Below are 14,116 nucleotides of genomic sequence, written 5' to 3' on the forward strand. Positions count from 1 at the left end.
GCGGACCCCAAGGCGGGCGGGAGACGTTGGGGCTGCTGCTGCCGCCACCAAGGGGCCTGTGTGCGAGCGCAGGTCGCTCTCCACTCCCCTCTTCCGCGGAGCCTGTGCAGCCCGCCACTGCCGGGTTCCCGGGATCCGGGGACGACTTCCCCGGGAGAGCGCACGGCGGGCCTCGGGCTGGTGCAGAGTCACGCCGGACTTTGCCGCCGCAGGCCCGCCCCGCATTCCGTGCCCCTCCCTCCCCGCCGCCGGCCTCCGTACGCCAGAACCCCCGAATCAGCGGCTCCTTTAACCCCGTCCTGTCTGAGCAAAAAACAGACGCCCTCCAGCGACCTACACGCAGAGGCAGGGCCAAATCCAAAGCTGAGCCCCTGTGAGCTGTGAGAACAAAGAAGAGAAAGGGAAATCTCTCCCAGCAGCCTCAGAAGCAGCGGATTAAAGCTCCACAATCAACTTGATGTACCCTGCATCTGTGGAATACATGAATAGACAGCCAATCATCCCAAATTAAGGAGGTGGACTTTGGGAGCAAGATCTATGATTTTTCTCCCTATTCCTCTTTTTGTGAATGTGTATGTGTATGCTTCTGTGTGAGATCTTGTCTGTATAGTCTTGCTTCCACCATTTGTCCTAGGTTCTATCCGTCCATGTTTTTTTCTTAAAATTTTTTTTCTTAATAATCAATTTTAATTTTAAGAACGTTATTATACTTTACCTTCGTCCTTTCTTTCTTTCTTTCTTTCCTTCCTTCCTTCCCTCCTTTAGACAACGAATCATCCCAAATTGAGGAGGTGGTCTCTGACAGCAAGATTTATGATTTTTCCCCCTTTACCTCTTTTTGTGAGGGTGTATGTGTACGCTTCTGTGTAAGACTTTGTCTGTATAGCTTTGCTTCCAACATTTGTCCTAAGGTTCTATCCGTCCCTTTTTTTTTTTTTTCTAATTAAGAATTTTTTAATCCAATAACTTTATTATACTCTATTTTATTTTTACTGTATCTTCTTTCTGTTTTCCCTTCTTTCCCTCCTTCCTTCCTTCCTCCCTCCCTCCTTTCGTTCCTTCTTGCCTTCTTTCTTTCCTTGCTTCTTTCTTTCTTCCTTCCTTCCTTCCTTCCCTCCTTTAGACAACGAATCATCCCAAATTGAGGAGGTGGTCTCTGACAGCAAGATTTATGATTTTTCCCCCTTTACCTCTTTTTGTGAGGGTGTATGTGTACGCTTCTGTGTAAGACTTTGTCTGTACAGCTTTGCTTCCAACATTTGTCCTAAGGTTTTATCCGTCCTTTTTTTTTTTTTTCTAATTAAGAATTTTTTAATTCAATAACTTTATTATACTTTATTTTATTTTTACTGTATCTTCTTTCTTTTTGTTTTTCCTTCTTTCCCTCCTTCCTTCCTCCCTCCCTCCCTCCCTCCTTTCGTTCCTTCTTGCCTTCTTTCCTTCTTTGCTTCTTTCTTTCTTCCTTCCTTCCTTCCTTCCTTCCCTCCCTCCTTCCTTCCCTCCTTTCCTTCTTTCTTTCCTCATACGTCTACTAATTCCCTCTACTTTTTCTCCCTTTTATTCTGAGCCGTGTGGATGAAAGGCTCTTGGTGCTCCAGCCAGGAGGCAGGGCTCTGCCTCTGAGGTAGGAGAGCCAACTTCAAGACACTGGTTCACAAGAGACCTCCCAGCTCCAGATAATATCAAACGGCGAAAATCTCCCAGAGACCTCCATCTTAACACCAGCACCCAGCTTCACTCAACGACCAGCAAGCCACAGTGCTGGACAACCTGTGCCAAACAACTAGCAAAACAGGAACACAACCCCACCCATTAGCAGAGAGGCTGCCTAAAATCATAATAAGGCCACAGACACCCCAAAACACACCACCAGACGTGAACCTGCCCACTAGAGAGACAAGATCCAGCCTCTTCCACCACAACACAGGCACTAGTCCCCTCCACCAGGAAGCCTACACAACCCACTGAACCAACCTTAGCCACTGGAGACAGACATCAAAAACAGGAGGAACTACGAACCTGCAGCCTGCAAAAAGGAGACCCCAAACACAGTAAGATAAGCAAAATGAGAAAACAGAAAAACACACAGCAGATAAAGGAGCAAGATAAAAATGCACCAGACCTAACAAATGAAGAGGAAATAGGCAGTCTACCTGAAAAAGAATTCAGAATAATGATAGTAAGGTTGATCCGAAATCTTGGAGATAGAATGGACAATAGAATGGACAAAATGCAAGAATCAGTTAACAAGGACCTAGAAGAACTAAAGATGAAACAAGCAACGATGAACAACACAATAAATGAAATTAAAAATACTCTAGATGGGATCAATAGCAGAATAACTGAGGCAGAAGAACGGATAAGTGACCTGGAAGATAAAATAGTGGAAATAACTACTGCAGAGCAGAATAAAGAAAAAAGAATGAAAAGAACTGAGGACAGTCTCAGAGACCTCTGGGACAACATTAAACGCACCAACATTCGAATTATAGGGGTTCCAGAAGAAGAAGAGAAAAAGAAAGGGACTGAGAAAATATTTGAAGAGATTATAGTTGAAAACTTCCCTAATATGGGAAAGGAAATAGTTAATCAAGTCCAGGAAGCACAGAGAGTCCCATACAGGATAAATACAAGGAGAAATACGCCAAGACACATATTAATCAAACTGTCAAAAATTAAATACAAAGAAAGCATATTAAAAGCAGCAAGGGAAAAACAACAAATAACACATAAGGGAATCCCCATAAGGTTAACAGCTGATCTCTCAGCAGAAACCCTACAAGCCAGAAGGGAGTGGCAGGACATACTGAAAGTGATGAAGGAGAAAAACCTGCAACCAAGACTACTCTACCCAGCAAGGATCTCATTCAGATTTGATGGAGAAATTAAAACCTTTACAGACAAGCAAAAGCTGAGAGAGTTCAGCACCACCAAACCAGCTTTACAACAAATGCTAAAGGATCTTCTCTAGGCAAGAAACACAAGAGAAGGAAAAGACCTATAATAACGAACCCAAAACAATATAGAAAATGGGAATAGGAACATACATATCGATAATTACCTTAAATGTAAATGGACTAAATGCTCCCACCAAAAGACACAGATTAGCTGAATGGATACAAAAACAAGACCCTTACATATGCTGTCTACAAGAGACCCACTTCAGACCTAGAGACACATACAGACTAAAAGTAAGGGGATGGAAAAAGATATTCCATGCAAATGGAAACCAAAAGAAAGCTGGAGTAGCAATTCTCATATCAGACAAAATAGACTTTAAAATAAGGACTATTAAAAGAGACAAAGAAGGACACTACATAATGATCAAGGGATCGATCCAAGAAGAAGATATAACAATTGTAAATATTTATGCACCCAACATAGGAGCACCTCAATACATAAGGCAAATACTAACAGCCATAAAAGGGGAAATTGACAGTAACACATTCATAGTAGGGGACTTAAACACCCCACTTTCACCCATGGACAGATCATCCAAAATGAAATAAATAAGGAAACACAAGCTTTAAATGATACATTAAACAAGATGGACTTAATTGATATTTATAGGACACTCCATCCAAAAACAACAGAATACACATTTTTCTCAAGTGCTCACGGAACATTCTCCAGGATAGATCATATCTTGGGTCACAAATCAAGCCTTGGCAAATTTAAGAAAATTGAAATTGTATCAAGTATCTTTTCTGACCACAACGCCATGAGACTAGATATCAATTACAGGAAAAGATCTGTAAAAAATACAAACACATGGAGGCTAAACAATACACTACTTAATAATGAAGTGATCACTGAAGAAATCAAAGAGGAAATCAAAAAATACCTAGAAACAAACGACAATGGAGACACAACGACCCAAAACCTGTGGGATGCAGCAAAAGCAGTTCTAAGGGGGAAGTTTATAGCAATACAAGCCCACCTTAAGAAGCAGGAAACATCTAGAATAAACAACCTAACCTTGCACCTCAAGCAATTAGAGAAAGAAGAACAAAAAAACCCCAAAGCTAGCAGAAGGAAAGAAATCATAAAAATCAGATCAGAAATAAATGAAAAAGAAATGAAGGAAACAATAGCAAAGATCAATGAAACCAAAAGCTGGTTCTTTGAGAAGATAAACAAAATAGATAAACCACTAGCCAGACTTATCAAGAAAAAAAGGGAGAAGACTCAAATCAATAGAATTAGAAATGAAAAAGGAGAGGTAACAACTGACACTGCAGAAATAAAAGAGATCATGAGAGATTACTACAAGCAACTCTATGCCAATAAAATGGACAATCTGGAAGAAATGGACAAATTCTTAGAAATGCACAACCTGCCAAGACTGAATCAGGAAGAAATAGAAAATATGAACAGACCAATCACAAGCACTGAAATTGAAACTGTGATTAAAAATCTTCCAACAAAGAAAAGCCCAGGACCAGATGGCTTCACAGGCGAATTCTATCAAACATTTAGAGAAGAGCTAACACCTATCCTTCTCAAACTCTTCCAAAATATAACAGAGGGAGGAACACTCCCAAACTCATTCTACGAGGCCACCATCACCTTGATACCAAAACCAGGCAAGGATGTCACAAAGAAAGAAAACTACAGACCAATATCACTGATGAACATAGATGCAAAAATCCTCAACAAAATACTAGCAAACAGAATCCAACAGCACATTAAAAGGATCATACACCATGATCAGGTGGGGTTTGTTCCAGGAATGCAAGGATTCTTCAATATACGCAAATCTATCAATGTGATAAACCATATTAACAAACTGAAGGAGAAAAACCATATGATCATCTCAATAGATGCAGAGAAAGCTTTTGACAAAATTCAACACCCATTTATGATAAAAACCCTGCAGAAAGTAGGCATAGAGGGAACTTTCCTCAACATAATAAAGGCCATATACGACAAGCCCACAGCAAACATCATCCTCAATGGTGAAAAACTGAAAGCACTTCCACTAAGATCAGGAACAAGACAAGGGTGCCCACTCTCACCACTCTTATTCAACATAGTTTTGGAAGTTTTAGCCACAGCAATCAGAGAAGAGAAGGAAATAAAAGGAATCCAAATCGGAAAAGAAGAAGTAAAGCTGTCACTGTTTGCAGATGACATGATCCTATACATAGAGAATCCTAAAGATGCTACCAGAAAACTACTAGAGCTAATCAATGAATTTGGTAAAGTAGCAGGATACAAAATTAATGCACAGAAATCTCTGGCATTCCTATATACTAATGATGAAAAATCTGAAAGTGAAATCAAGAAAACACTCCCATTTACCATTGCAACAAAAAGAATAAAATATCTAGGAATAAACCTACCTAAGGAGACAAAAGACCTGTATGCAGAAAACTATAAGACACTGATGAAAGAAATTAAAGATGATACAAATAGATGGAGACATATACCATGTTCTTGGATTGGAAGAATCAACATTGTGAAAATGACTCTACTACCCAAAGCAATCTATAGATTCAATGCAATCCCTATCAAACTACCATTGGCATTTTTCACAGAACTAGAACAAAAAATTTCGCAATTTGTATGGAAACACAAAAGACCCCGAATAGCCAAAGCAATCTTGAGAACAAAAAAAGGAACTGGAGGAATCAGGCTCCCTGACTTCAGACTATACTACAAAGCTACAGTTATCAAGACAGTATGGTACTGGCACAAAAACAGAAAGATAGATCAATGGAACAGGATAGAAAGCCCAGAGATAAACCCATGCACATATGGACACCTTATCTTTGATAAAGGTGGCAGGAATGTACAGTGGAAAAAGGACAGCCTCTTCAATAAATGGTGCTGGGAAAACTGGACAGCTCCATGTAAAAGAATGAAATTAGAACACTCCCTAACACCATACACAAAAATAAGCTCAAAATGGATTAAAGACCTAAATATAAGGCCAGAAACTATCAAACTATTAGAGGAAAACATAGGCAGAACACTCTATGACATAAATCACAGCAAGATTCTTTCTGACCCACCCCCTAGAGTAATGGAAATAAAAACAAAAATAAACAAATGGGACCTAATGAAACTTCAAAGCTTTTGCACAGCAAAGGAAACCATAAAAAAGACAAAAAGACAACCCTCAGAATGGGAGAAAATATTTGCAAATGAAGCAACTGACAAAGGATTAATCTCCAAAATTTACAAGCAGCTCATGCAGCTCAACAACAAAAAAACAAACAACCCAATCCAAAAATGGGCAGAAGACCTAAATAGACATTTCTCCAAAGAAGATATACAGACTGCCAACAAACACATGAAAGAATGCTCAACATCATTAATCATTAGAGAAATGCAAATCAAAACTACAATGAGATATCATCTCACACCAGTCAGAATGGCCATCATCAATAAATCTAGAAACAATAAATGCTGGAGAGGGTGTGGAGAAAAGGGAACCCTCTTGCACTGCTGGTGGGAATGTGAATTGGTTCAGCCACTATGGAGAACAGTATGGAGGTTCCTTAAAAAACTACAAATAGAACTACCATATGACCCAGCAATCCCACTACTGGGCATATACCCTGAGAAAACCGAAATTCAAAAAGAGTCATGTACCAAAATGTTCATCGCAGCTCTATTTACAATAGCCCGGAGATGGAAACAACCTAAGTGCCCATCATCGGATGAATGGATAAAGAAGATGTGGCACATATATACAATGGAATATTACTCAGCCATAAAAAGAAACGAAATTGAGCTATTTGTAATGAGGTGGATAGACCTAGAGTCTGTCATACACAGTGAAGTAAGTCAGAAAGAAAAAGACAAATACAGTATGCTAACACATATATATGGAATTTAAGAAAAAAAAAATGTCATGAAGAACCTAGGGGTAAGGCAGGAATAAAGACGCAGACCTCCTAGAGAACGGACTTGAGGTTATGGGGAGGGGGAAGGGTGAGCTGTGACGGGGCGAGAGAGAGTCATGGGCATATACACACTAACAAACGTAGTAAGGTAGATAGCTAGTGGGAAGCAGCCGCATGGCACAGGGATATTGGCTCGGTGCTCTGTGACAGCCTGGAGGGGTGGGATAGGGAGGGTGGGAGGGAGGGAGACGCAAGAGGGAAGAGATATGGGAACATATGTATATGTATAACTGATTCACTTTGTTATAAAGCAGAAACTAACACACCATTGTAAAGTAATTATACCCCAATAAAGATGTTAAAAAAAAAAACAAAACAAAAAAAAAAAAAAAAAAAAGAAAAGCCACATGAACGGTGTCTGTGTCACTGAAATTCACAAGCTCCTTATTTTAACAGCAGATGACAGGCTGACAGCCGCCCTCCACAGTATAAAAGATTCCCACGTGCCAGGACAGACCATGCTGAGGGCAGAGGAAGGGCTGGGTCTTACATCTCAGGGGGGAGTGAGTGTGGCCTGAAGCTGATGGCCGCTCACACAGCATCGCTGCTTCTGCCTGAAAGGCCACCTGGGCGCCCACAGTGATACAGGTAACAGGCAGAGAGGAGGCTGCCCTCTCACAGGGATAACCGGGTGTGGCACGACCCCAGCGAGGGACCCCCTGAACCTCAGAGCTAACAAAACAGGGCGATCTGATGGCACTCAGTCATCATCAAAATATTCATACTTGACCTCACCTGGAATCTCAGGTCTGTATGAACTGTCCTGAGGCGATCACTTACAGAGTCAGAAATTCCCCGCCAAGAGATTTTAAGATAATGTTATAGCTCTTTCTCAAGATAAAGATGACAAAACCTTCACTCATTCAACAAATATTTACTGAGTGCTTGACAAGGGCAAGGACGTGCAGACACACGTATATACCCGATAAGTCAGAGATGGGAGATCCGAAATGCCACTGAGGGATCCCGTGAGACCCTCAAACTGCAGGCTGGAGTAGACATCTACCAAGGAAGCACTTTCGAGATTTATACAGCTGAGTAATCGAAGCTGTGTGGGCAGAGATCAACAGAGCAGAACTGCACCCAGAAATAGACCTACACACATACGTCCCCTGATTTCTGACAAAGGTACTCAATGGAGCCAAGACAGCCTTTTCAAGAAATAGTGCCAGAACTGGAGGCCCACAGGCAAAAAATGAACCTTGACCTGAGACTCACGCCTTATACAAAAATGAACTCAAAACGGACACCATGGATTGAAATGTAAAACGTAAAACTGTAAAACTTAACCCCACCCCCAAAAAAACACAGGAGAAAATATTCAGAATCTAGGTCTAGGCAGAGCTCTGAGAATTGATACCATAAAAGGAAATATTTATAAATTGAACTTCATCAAAATTAAACATTTGCCCTGGGGAAGACCCTGCTGAAAGGATGGAAGACAAACTGCAGAGCGATAGAAAATACTTGTAAACCATTTATCTGACCAAGTATCTAGAAGAACTCCCCAAACTCAGCAGTTTTAAAAAAAAAAAACCACACAACAGTAAAATAACCAATCTAATTAGAAAATGGGCAAAAGACATGAAGATGCCAAAGAGGACATACAGATGGCAAATATGGCCTGAAAAGTTATCCAACATCATTAGCCATTAGGGAGACGCACATTAAAACCACAAAGAGATATCACCTATCAGAATGGCCAAAATGAAGTGACAACAGCAAATGCCAGTGAGGACGCAGAGCAACGGAGCACTTGCACATGCCTGGTGAGAACATTAACTGCTGCAGCCACTCTAGAATATAGTTGGGCACTTGCTTAAAAAAAAAAAAAAAAAAAAATGCAACTACCATGTGACCCAGGAACTGAGCATTTATCCCAGAGAAATGAAGGCTGATGGTCCCACAAAAACCTGCACACAGACGTTCACGGCAACTTTATAACTCATAACAGCCCTAACCTGGAAACGACCCAGATGTCCTTCAACCAGACTGGTTAAGCCCCCTGTGGTGCATGGTCACCGTGGACCACTCCTCAGCTATAAAAAGGCACTGGACTTCCCTGGTAGAGCAGTGCTTAAGAATCCGCCTGCCAACGCAGGGGACACAGGTTTAAGCCCTGGTCCGGAAAGATCCCACATGCCGCGGAGCAACTAAGCCTGTGCACCACAACTACCGAGCCTGCAAGCCACAACTACTGAGCCCGTGTGCTGCAACTACTGAAGCCCCCACGCCTAGGGTCTGTGCTCCACAACAAGAGAAGCCACCACAATGAGAAGCCCGCGCACCGCAACAAAGAGTAGCCCTCGCTTGTCGCAACTAGAGAAAGCCCACACGCAGCAACGAAGACCCAATGCAACCAAAAATAAATTTTTTTAAAAAAGGGGACTTCCCTGGTGGCACAGTGGTTAAGAATCTGCCTGCCAATGCAGGGCACACGGGTTTGAGCCCTAGTCTGGGAGGATTCCACATGCTGCGGAGCAACTAAGCCCGTGCGCCACAACTGCTGAGCCTGCGCACCTAGAGCCTGTGCTCCACAACAAAAGAAGCCACCGCAGTGAGAAGCCCATGCACCGCAATGAAGACTAGACCCTGCTCACCACAACTAAAGCCCGCACACAGCAATAAAGACCCGACGCAGTGAAAAATAAATTTTAAGAAAGTTTAATTAAAAAAAAAAGCACAGACCACAGATGTGTCCACAACCTGGGCAAATCTCCAGAGAATGCCGCTGAGTGAAAAAAGCCAGTCCCCAAAGGTTACACAGTGTGACTCCACCTGTCATATTCTTGAAATGACACAATTATAGAAACAGAGACCACAGCAGTGGGTGCCAGGGGTGCAGGATGGGAGCTAGGACAGGAGGGAAGCAGGTGCGGCCATAGAAGATCAACGTGAGGGATTCCTGTGGTGATGGGACCATTCTGTAGCTTGACTGAACCAATGTGATATCCTAGTTGTGAGATCATACCAGAGTTTTACGTTACCTAATAAAACTTGGGGAAGGGACTTCCTTGGCGGTCCAGTGGTTAAGACTCTGCGCTTCGCATGAGTTCGATCATACAAAGGGGGCATAGGTTCAATCCCTGGTTAGGGAACTAAGATCCTGCACGCCCTGCAGTGCGGCTGAAAAACCAAAACAAACAAAAACTTGGGGGAAACAGGGTAAAGGGTACATGGGACCTTTCTGTATTATTTCTTACAACTGCATGAGAATCTGCAAGGGCCTCATGAAAGAGTTCAGAAAAAGAGTGCTGGGGAAGGCTTCAAGAAGGAGGTGTCATTTCTGGGAGAATCTTAAAGGATGGGCTGCATCTCACTAAGCAGAGGTGGGACTCCAGGTACAGTCCGAGGGGAGCAGGGGTGAGGTGGGCTGAGAGGGCCTGTGCTCACTCTGAGGGCCTGTGCTCACTCTGTGCTCACTCTCACTCTGCCCTCCTTCTTCCTAGAATTTTCTCAGTAGAGATGAAAGCAGCAGCTTAATGAACACTTCCAAAGTAGAAATTAATTTTATAGAGCAGCATTAGTGGGTCAGAGCAAGCAGCGGATGCCCTTCCTCCTGGACCCACTCCTCCTCCGGCAGCTTCCCCAGTGGCCCCCCGTCCAGGCGGCTGCACAGAGCTCCCGTCCACCCCTCCAGTGCCCACCTGCCCACCAGCCTCCTCCTTCCAAGTTCACAGCAAAGGAGGAGGTGGGGCTTGAGCCAAGGTCTGGAGGACAGAGGAGAGGGGACGGTTGCTGGGTCAGAGGCGTGCGTAAGTCCCAGCCTGGCCAGGACCCGCGGTGAGGGGGCCGCCCGGCCTTCACTAGTCTCGTTGAAAACCTTGATATGATTCCACCTTGACTTCCCCAAGATATGGCTCCAGGGCCGGGTTCTGGGCACCAGCACAGGCCTCGACAGGCCCATCCCTTCCAACAACAGTGAATCAGCCATTAGTGCTATTTACGGTTGTTTAACTGCACACACACCCTTTCTTCCCAGACAGCAAGACTGTGCCATTTACAGCTAAAACATTTTATTTTTAAGTTTTTTCGGCTGCGTTGGGTCTTTGTAGCTGCGCGCGGGCTTTGTCTAGTTGTGGTGAGCGGGGGCTACTCTTCGTTGCAGTGCGTGGGCTTCTTGTGGTGGCTTCTCCTGTTGCAGAGCACGGGCTGTAGGCACGTGGGCTCAGTAGTTGTGGCTCGCGGGCTCAGTAGTTGTGGTGCACAGGCTTAGCTGCTCCACGGCATGTGGGATCTTCCCGGACCAGGGCTCGAACCCGTGTCCCCTGCACTGGCAGTTGGATTCTTCACCACTGCGCCACCAGGGAAGCCCCATGGCTGAAGCATTTAAAGCTGTCCCTGCCAAGGCCTCCTGTGCTTCCTGCCCTGTTCCTCACCCTCCAGGCCCCTGAGCTCTGCATCGCCCGGCCTTGGGGGTCATTCCCTTGGTTGATGGGGCTCTAGTCCAATCGTACCCCTGCCCTCGGGGTGTGGGCAGGACACACAAAGGCCGTTTCCCTCCAGATTCCTGTGTTGACGCTGCATGCACACGCACACACACACCCCAGACTCATGCTTCAGCGTTTGGGAAAAGGACTTAACCAGACACCTCCAGTTCTTCCTGCTTCCACTCCATCCCATGTCACCTCGTTATTAAGTTAGCAGGCACATAACTGAGACCACTCAGGACACCGGATTGCTCTCCCCATCCTGCTCTCTAGCTTGCCACCCTCCCTCCAAACTCAGGTCAGCAAAATAGAGCAGGTGCTGCGTGTTCCCTGAGGCGCCCACAGAGCCCGCCAGGCTCCCACATAGGACGGCTGCCTCATCCACCTGGCCTGCCCGTCCTTCTGTCCACTAGTCACGGCCTCGGCCAGGGCCGAGGCCTGAGCGACTCCGCGGCGGCCGATGACAACCTAGTCAGGGTCCGGGAGGCGCCCAGGCATGAGGACTCTGCCCATACGTGCTTCACACCAACTGACTCACACACATCTTTTTCTTACAAGGGGGACCATAAACTCTGAAATCACAGACAGTGCTATTAAAGTGTAGCATGACAGCAATAAAACCCTTTACTATGTTTGTACACCTTTGTTTCCAGACATTATGGACACCTGAGAGCTTGAATATAATGACACACAGAAAAATGTCCTCACCCACTGGCTGAGAAAAAAGTAGAAAGACTGTCTTAATCCATTCAGGCTGCTCTGACAAAATACCAGAGACTGGGGGGCTTAAAGAACAGACCTCACCTCTTCTGACGGTGATGACCTCCCCACGAGAACACGCCTCTCGCAAAGGATCTCCTTCATCCCTCTCCAGAAGAGAAGAGGAAACACAAGAAGAAGCGGCTGATGCAGAGCCCCAATTCCTATTTCATGGATGTGAAATGCCCAGGATGCTATACAATGACCACCGTCTTTAGCCAGGCACAAACAGTAGTTTTGTGTGTTGGCTGCTCTACCGTCCTCTGCCAGCCCACAGGAGGAAAAGCAAGGCTTACAGAAGGGTGCTTTCAGACGGAAGCAGCACTAAAAGCCCCTGGAATCAAGATGGATGGGAAACCATCCCAATAAACACACTTTGGTTAAAAAAAAAAAAAAGAACGGACATGATTTCCCACAGTCCTGGAGGCTGAGAAATCTGAGATCAAGATGCTGGCAGATTCCTTGTCTGGTGAGGACCCGCTTCCTGGTTCATAGACGGCCAGGTCCCAGTGTGTCCTCACGTGATGGATGGAATGACGGTGCTTGTATGGGGTCCCTCTTAGGGGGACACTAATTCTTGTGAAGTGGGAGAGGCTCCGCCCTCATGACCTAATCACCTCCCACAGGCTCCACCTCCTCATAGCATCTAACTGGGGATTAGGATTTAACATGAACCTGGAGGCAACACAGACATTCAGGCCACAGCAGCCACCCCAAGAGAAGACAGTGAGGAGGAGGCACAACGTGGAGAAGCCATGAAAAGGAAAGGCTCTGAGGTCACGGGGGGTCGGGGAGCCACAGAAGGAGGCAGGGATGAAGTGCTGGGTCAGGAGACAGTACACATAGGGTTACTCTGGGGCCCAAGAACGGTCACATCCTGTTTTGGCAACGCGGCACAGGGAGCTATCGTGAGCCCCACTCCCAGTAAACAGCTAGGAATGTTAGAGAAAATGTAACGAGCAAAAGTTTATACACAGCTGAACTCACACACACAAAGAAGGAAAATTCCCTAGTGTCCGCAGTGCCTAAGGGATTGGAAGCCATGAGCACAAGGGTATGTGTTAAGGGGGGCAGGAGGGGATGGGGGGAGTTACCAGAAATAGGCCAGGGGTGTAAGAAGAGGCTTCGATCAATGCACCAAGGCAACCCATTGCAGAGATGCACCCCCACTGAAAGTAAACTAAAAATCACTCGAGGAGGGGAGAGTAAGCTTCTGCTCAGGACACTGGGTGGTGGAAAAAAATCTCCTTTGAAATATGAAAATACCCTAGGCCTATACAAGTTCAATGTCCAACTGACACCCATTTGGTACACAACTCCACAAGCCAAAAATTAAGGACTGTATTTGGACCAATGATACCACCAAGGCCTCCAGAAAAGACCAACACAAAAGCTCCCTAGGAGGACATTTCGACAAACTTCATGGAATTCCTACTAAGAAGGACTTGTAATAAAATCCACTGTAAGAGTCACCAGATCAGACAAACTGAAGGCTTAGTAACACCAAGAACTCAACAGAACTGAAAAAGACTGACTTTAAAATGTTTAAAGATTTAAAGCAAGAACTATGAGATGATGAAGAAAGAAGAAACTATGAAAATAGAACAAGCAACTTTTGAAAACTTCTAGAAATGAAAAGTTAGTGGATGAATAAAACTGTAAAGAAGGGAATTAGTAACTTGGACAAGAAATTACCCAGAATGTAGCACAGAGAGATAAAAATATCTTAAAAAAACCCAAAAAAACAGGTAAGTGAGATGGTAGATGGAATAAGAATGGCCAACATAAGGCCCACATAAGACTAACAGGAATTCTAGAAGAAATACAGAGGATGGGGAAGAAACATGATTCAAAGAGATAGTTTCACTACAGAAGACTATTCAAAGAGTGAGAATTTTTCAGTTTATGAAAGACAAAAACTCAGATTGGCAATGAGTGTTGAGTAAAATAAAAATAAATCTAGATACATTTGATTCAAACTACAGAATACCAAACACGCAGAGAAAAGCTTAA

The 14,116-nt window shown here is 44.3% G+C and overlaps 1 protein-coding gene and 1 pseudogene across 6 annotated transcripts in view; one reads left to right on the top strand and one right to left on the bottom strand.

Annotated features, from left to right (window-relative positions):
- Positions 1-14,116, bottom strand: part of MTCL1 (microtubule crosslinking factor 1) — a 131,051-nt gene that overhangs the window by 96,345 nt on the left and 20,590 nt on the right. The window lies entirely within an intron of this gene.
- LOC117307723 (small ribosomal subunit protein eS27-like) lies at positions 12,164-12,446 on the top strand (annotated as a pseudogene).

Source organism: Tursiops truncatus, chromosome 13 (assembly GCF_011762595.2).
Source record: "Tursiops truncatus isolate mTurTru1 chromosome 13, mTurTru1.mat.Y, whole genome shotgun sequence".
NCBI lineage: Eukaryota > Metazoa > Chordata > Mammalia > Artiodactyla > Delphinidae > Tursiops > Tursiops truncatus.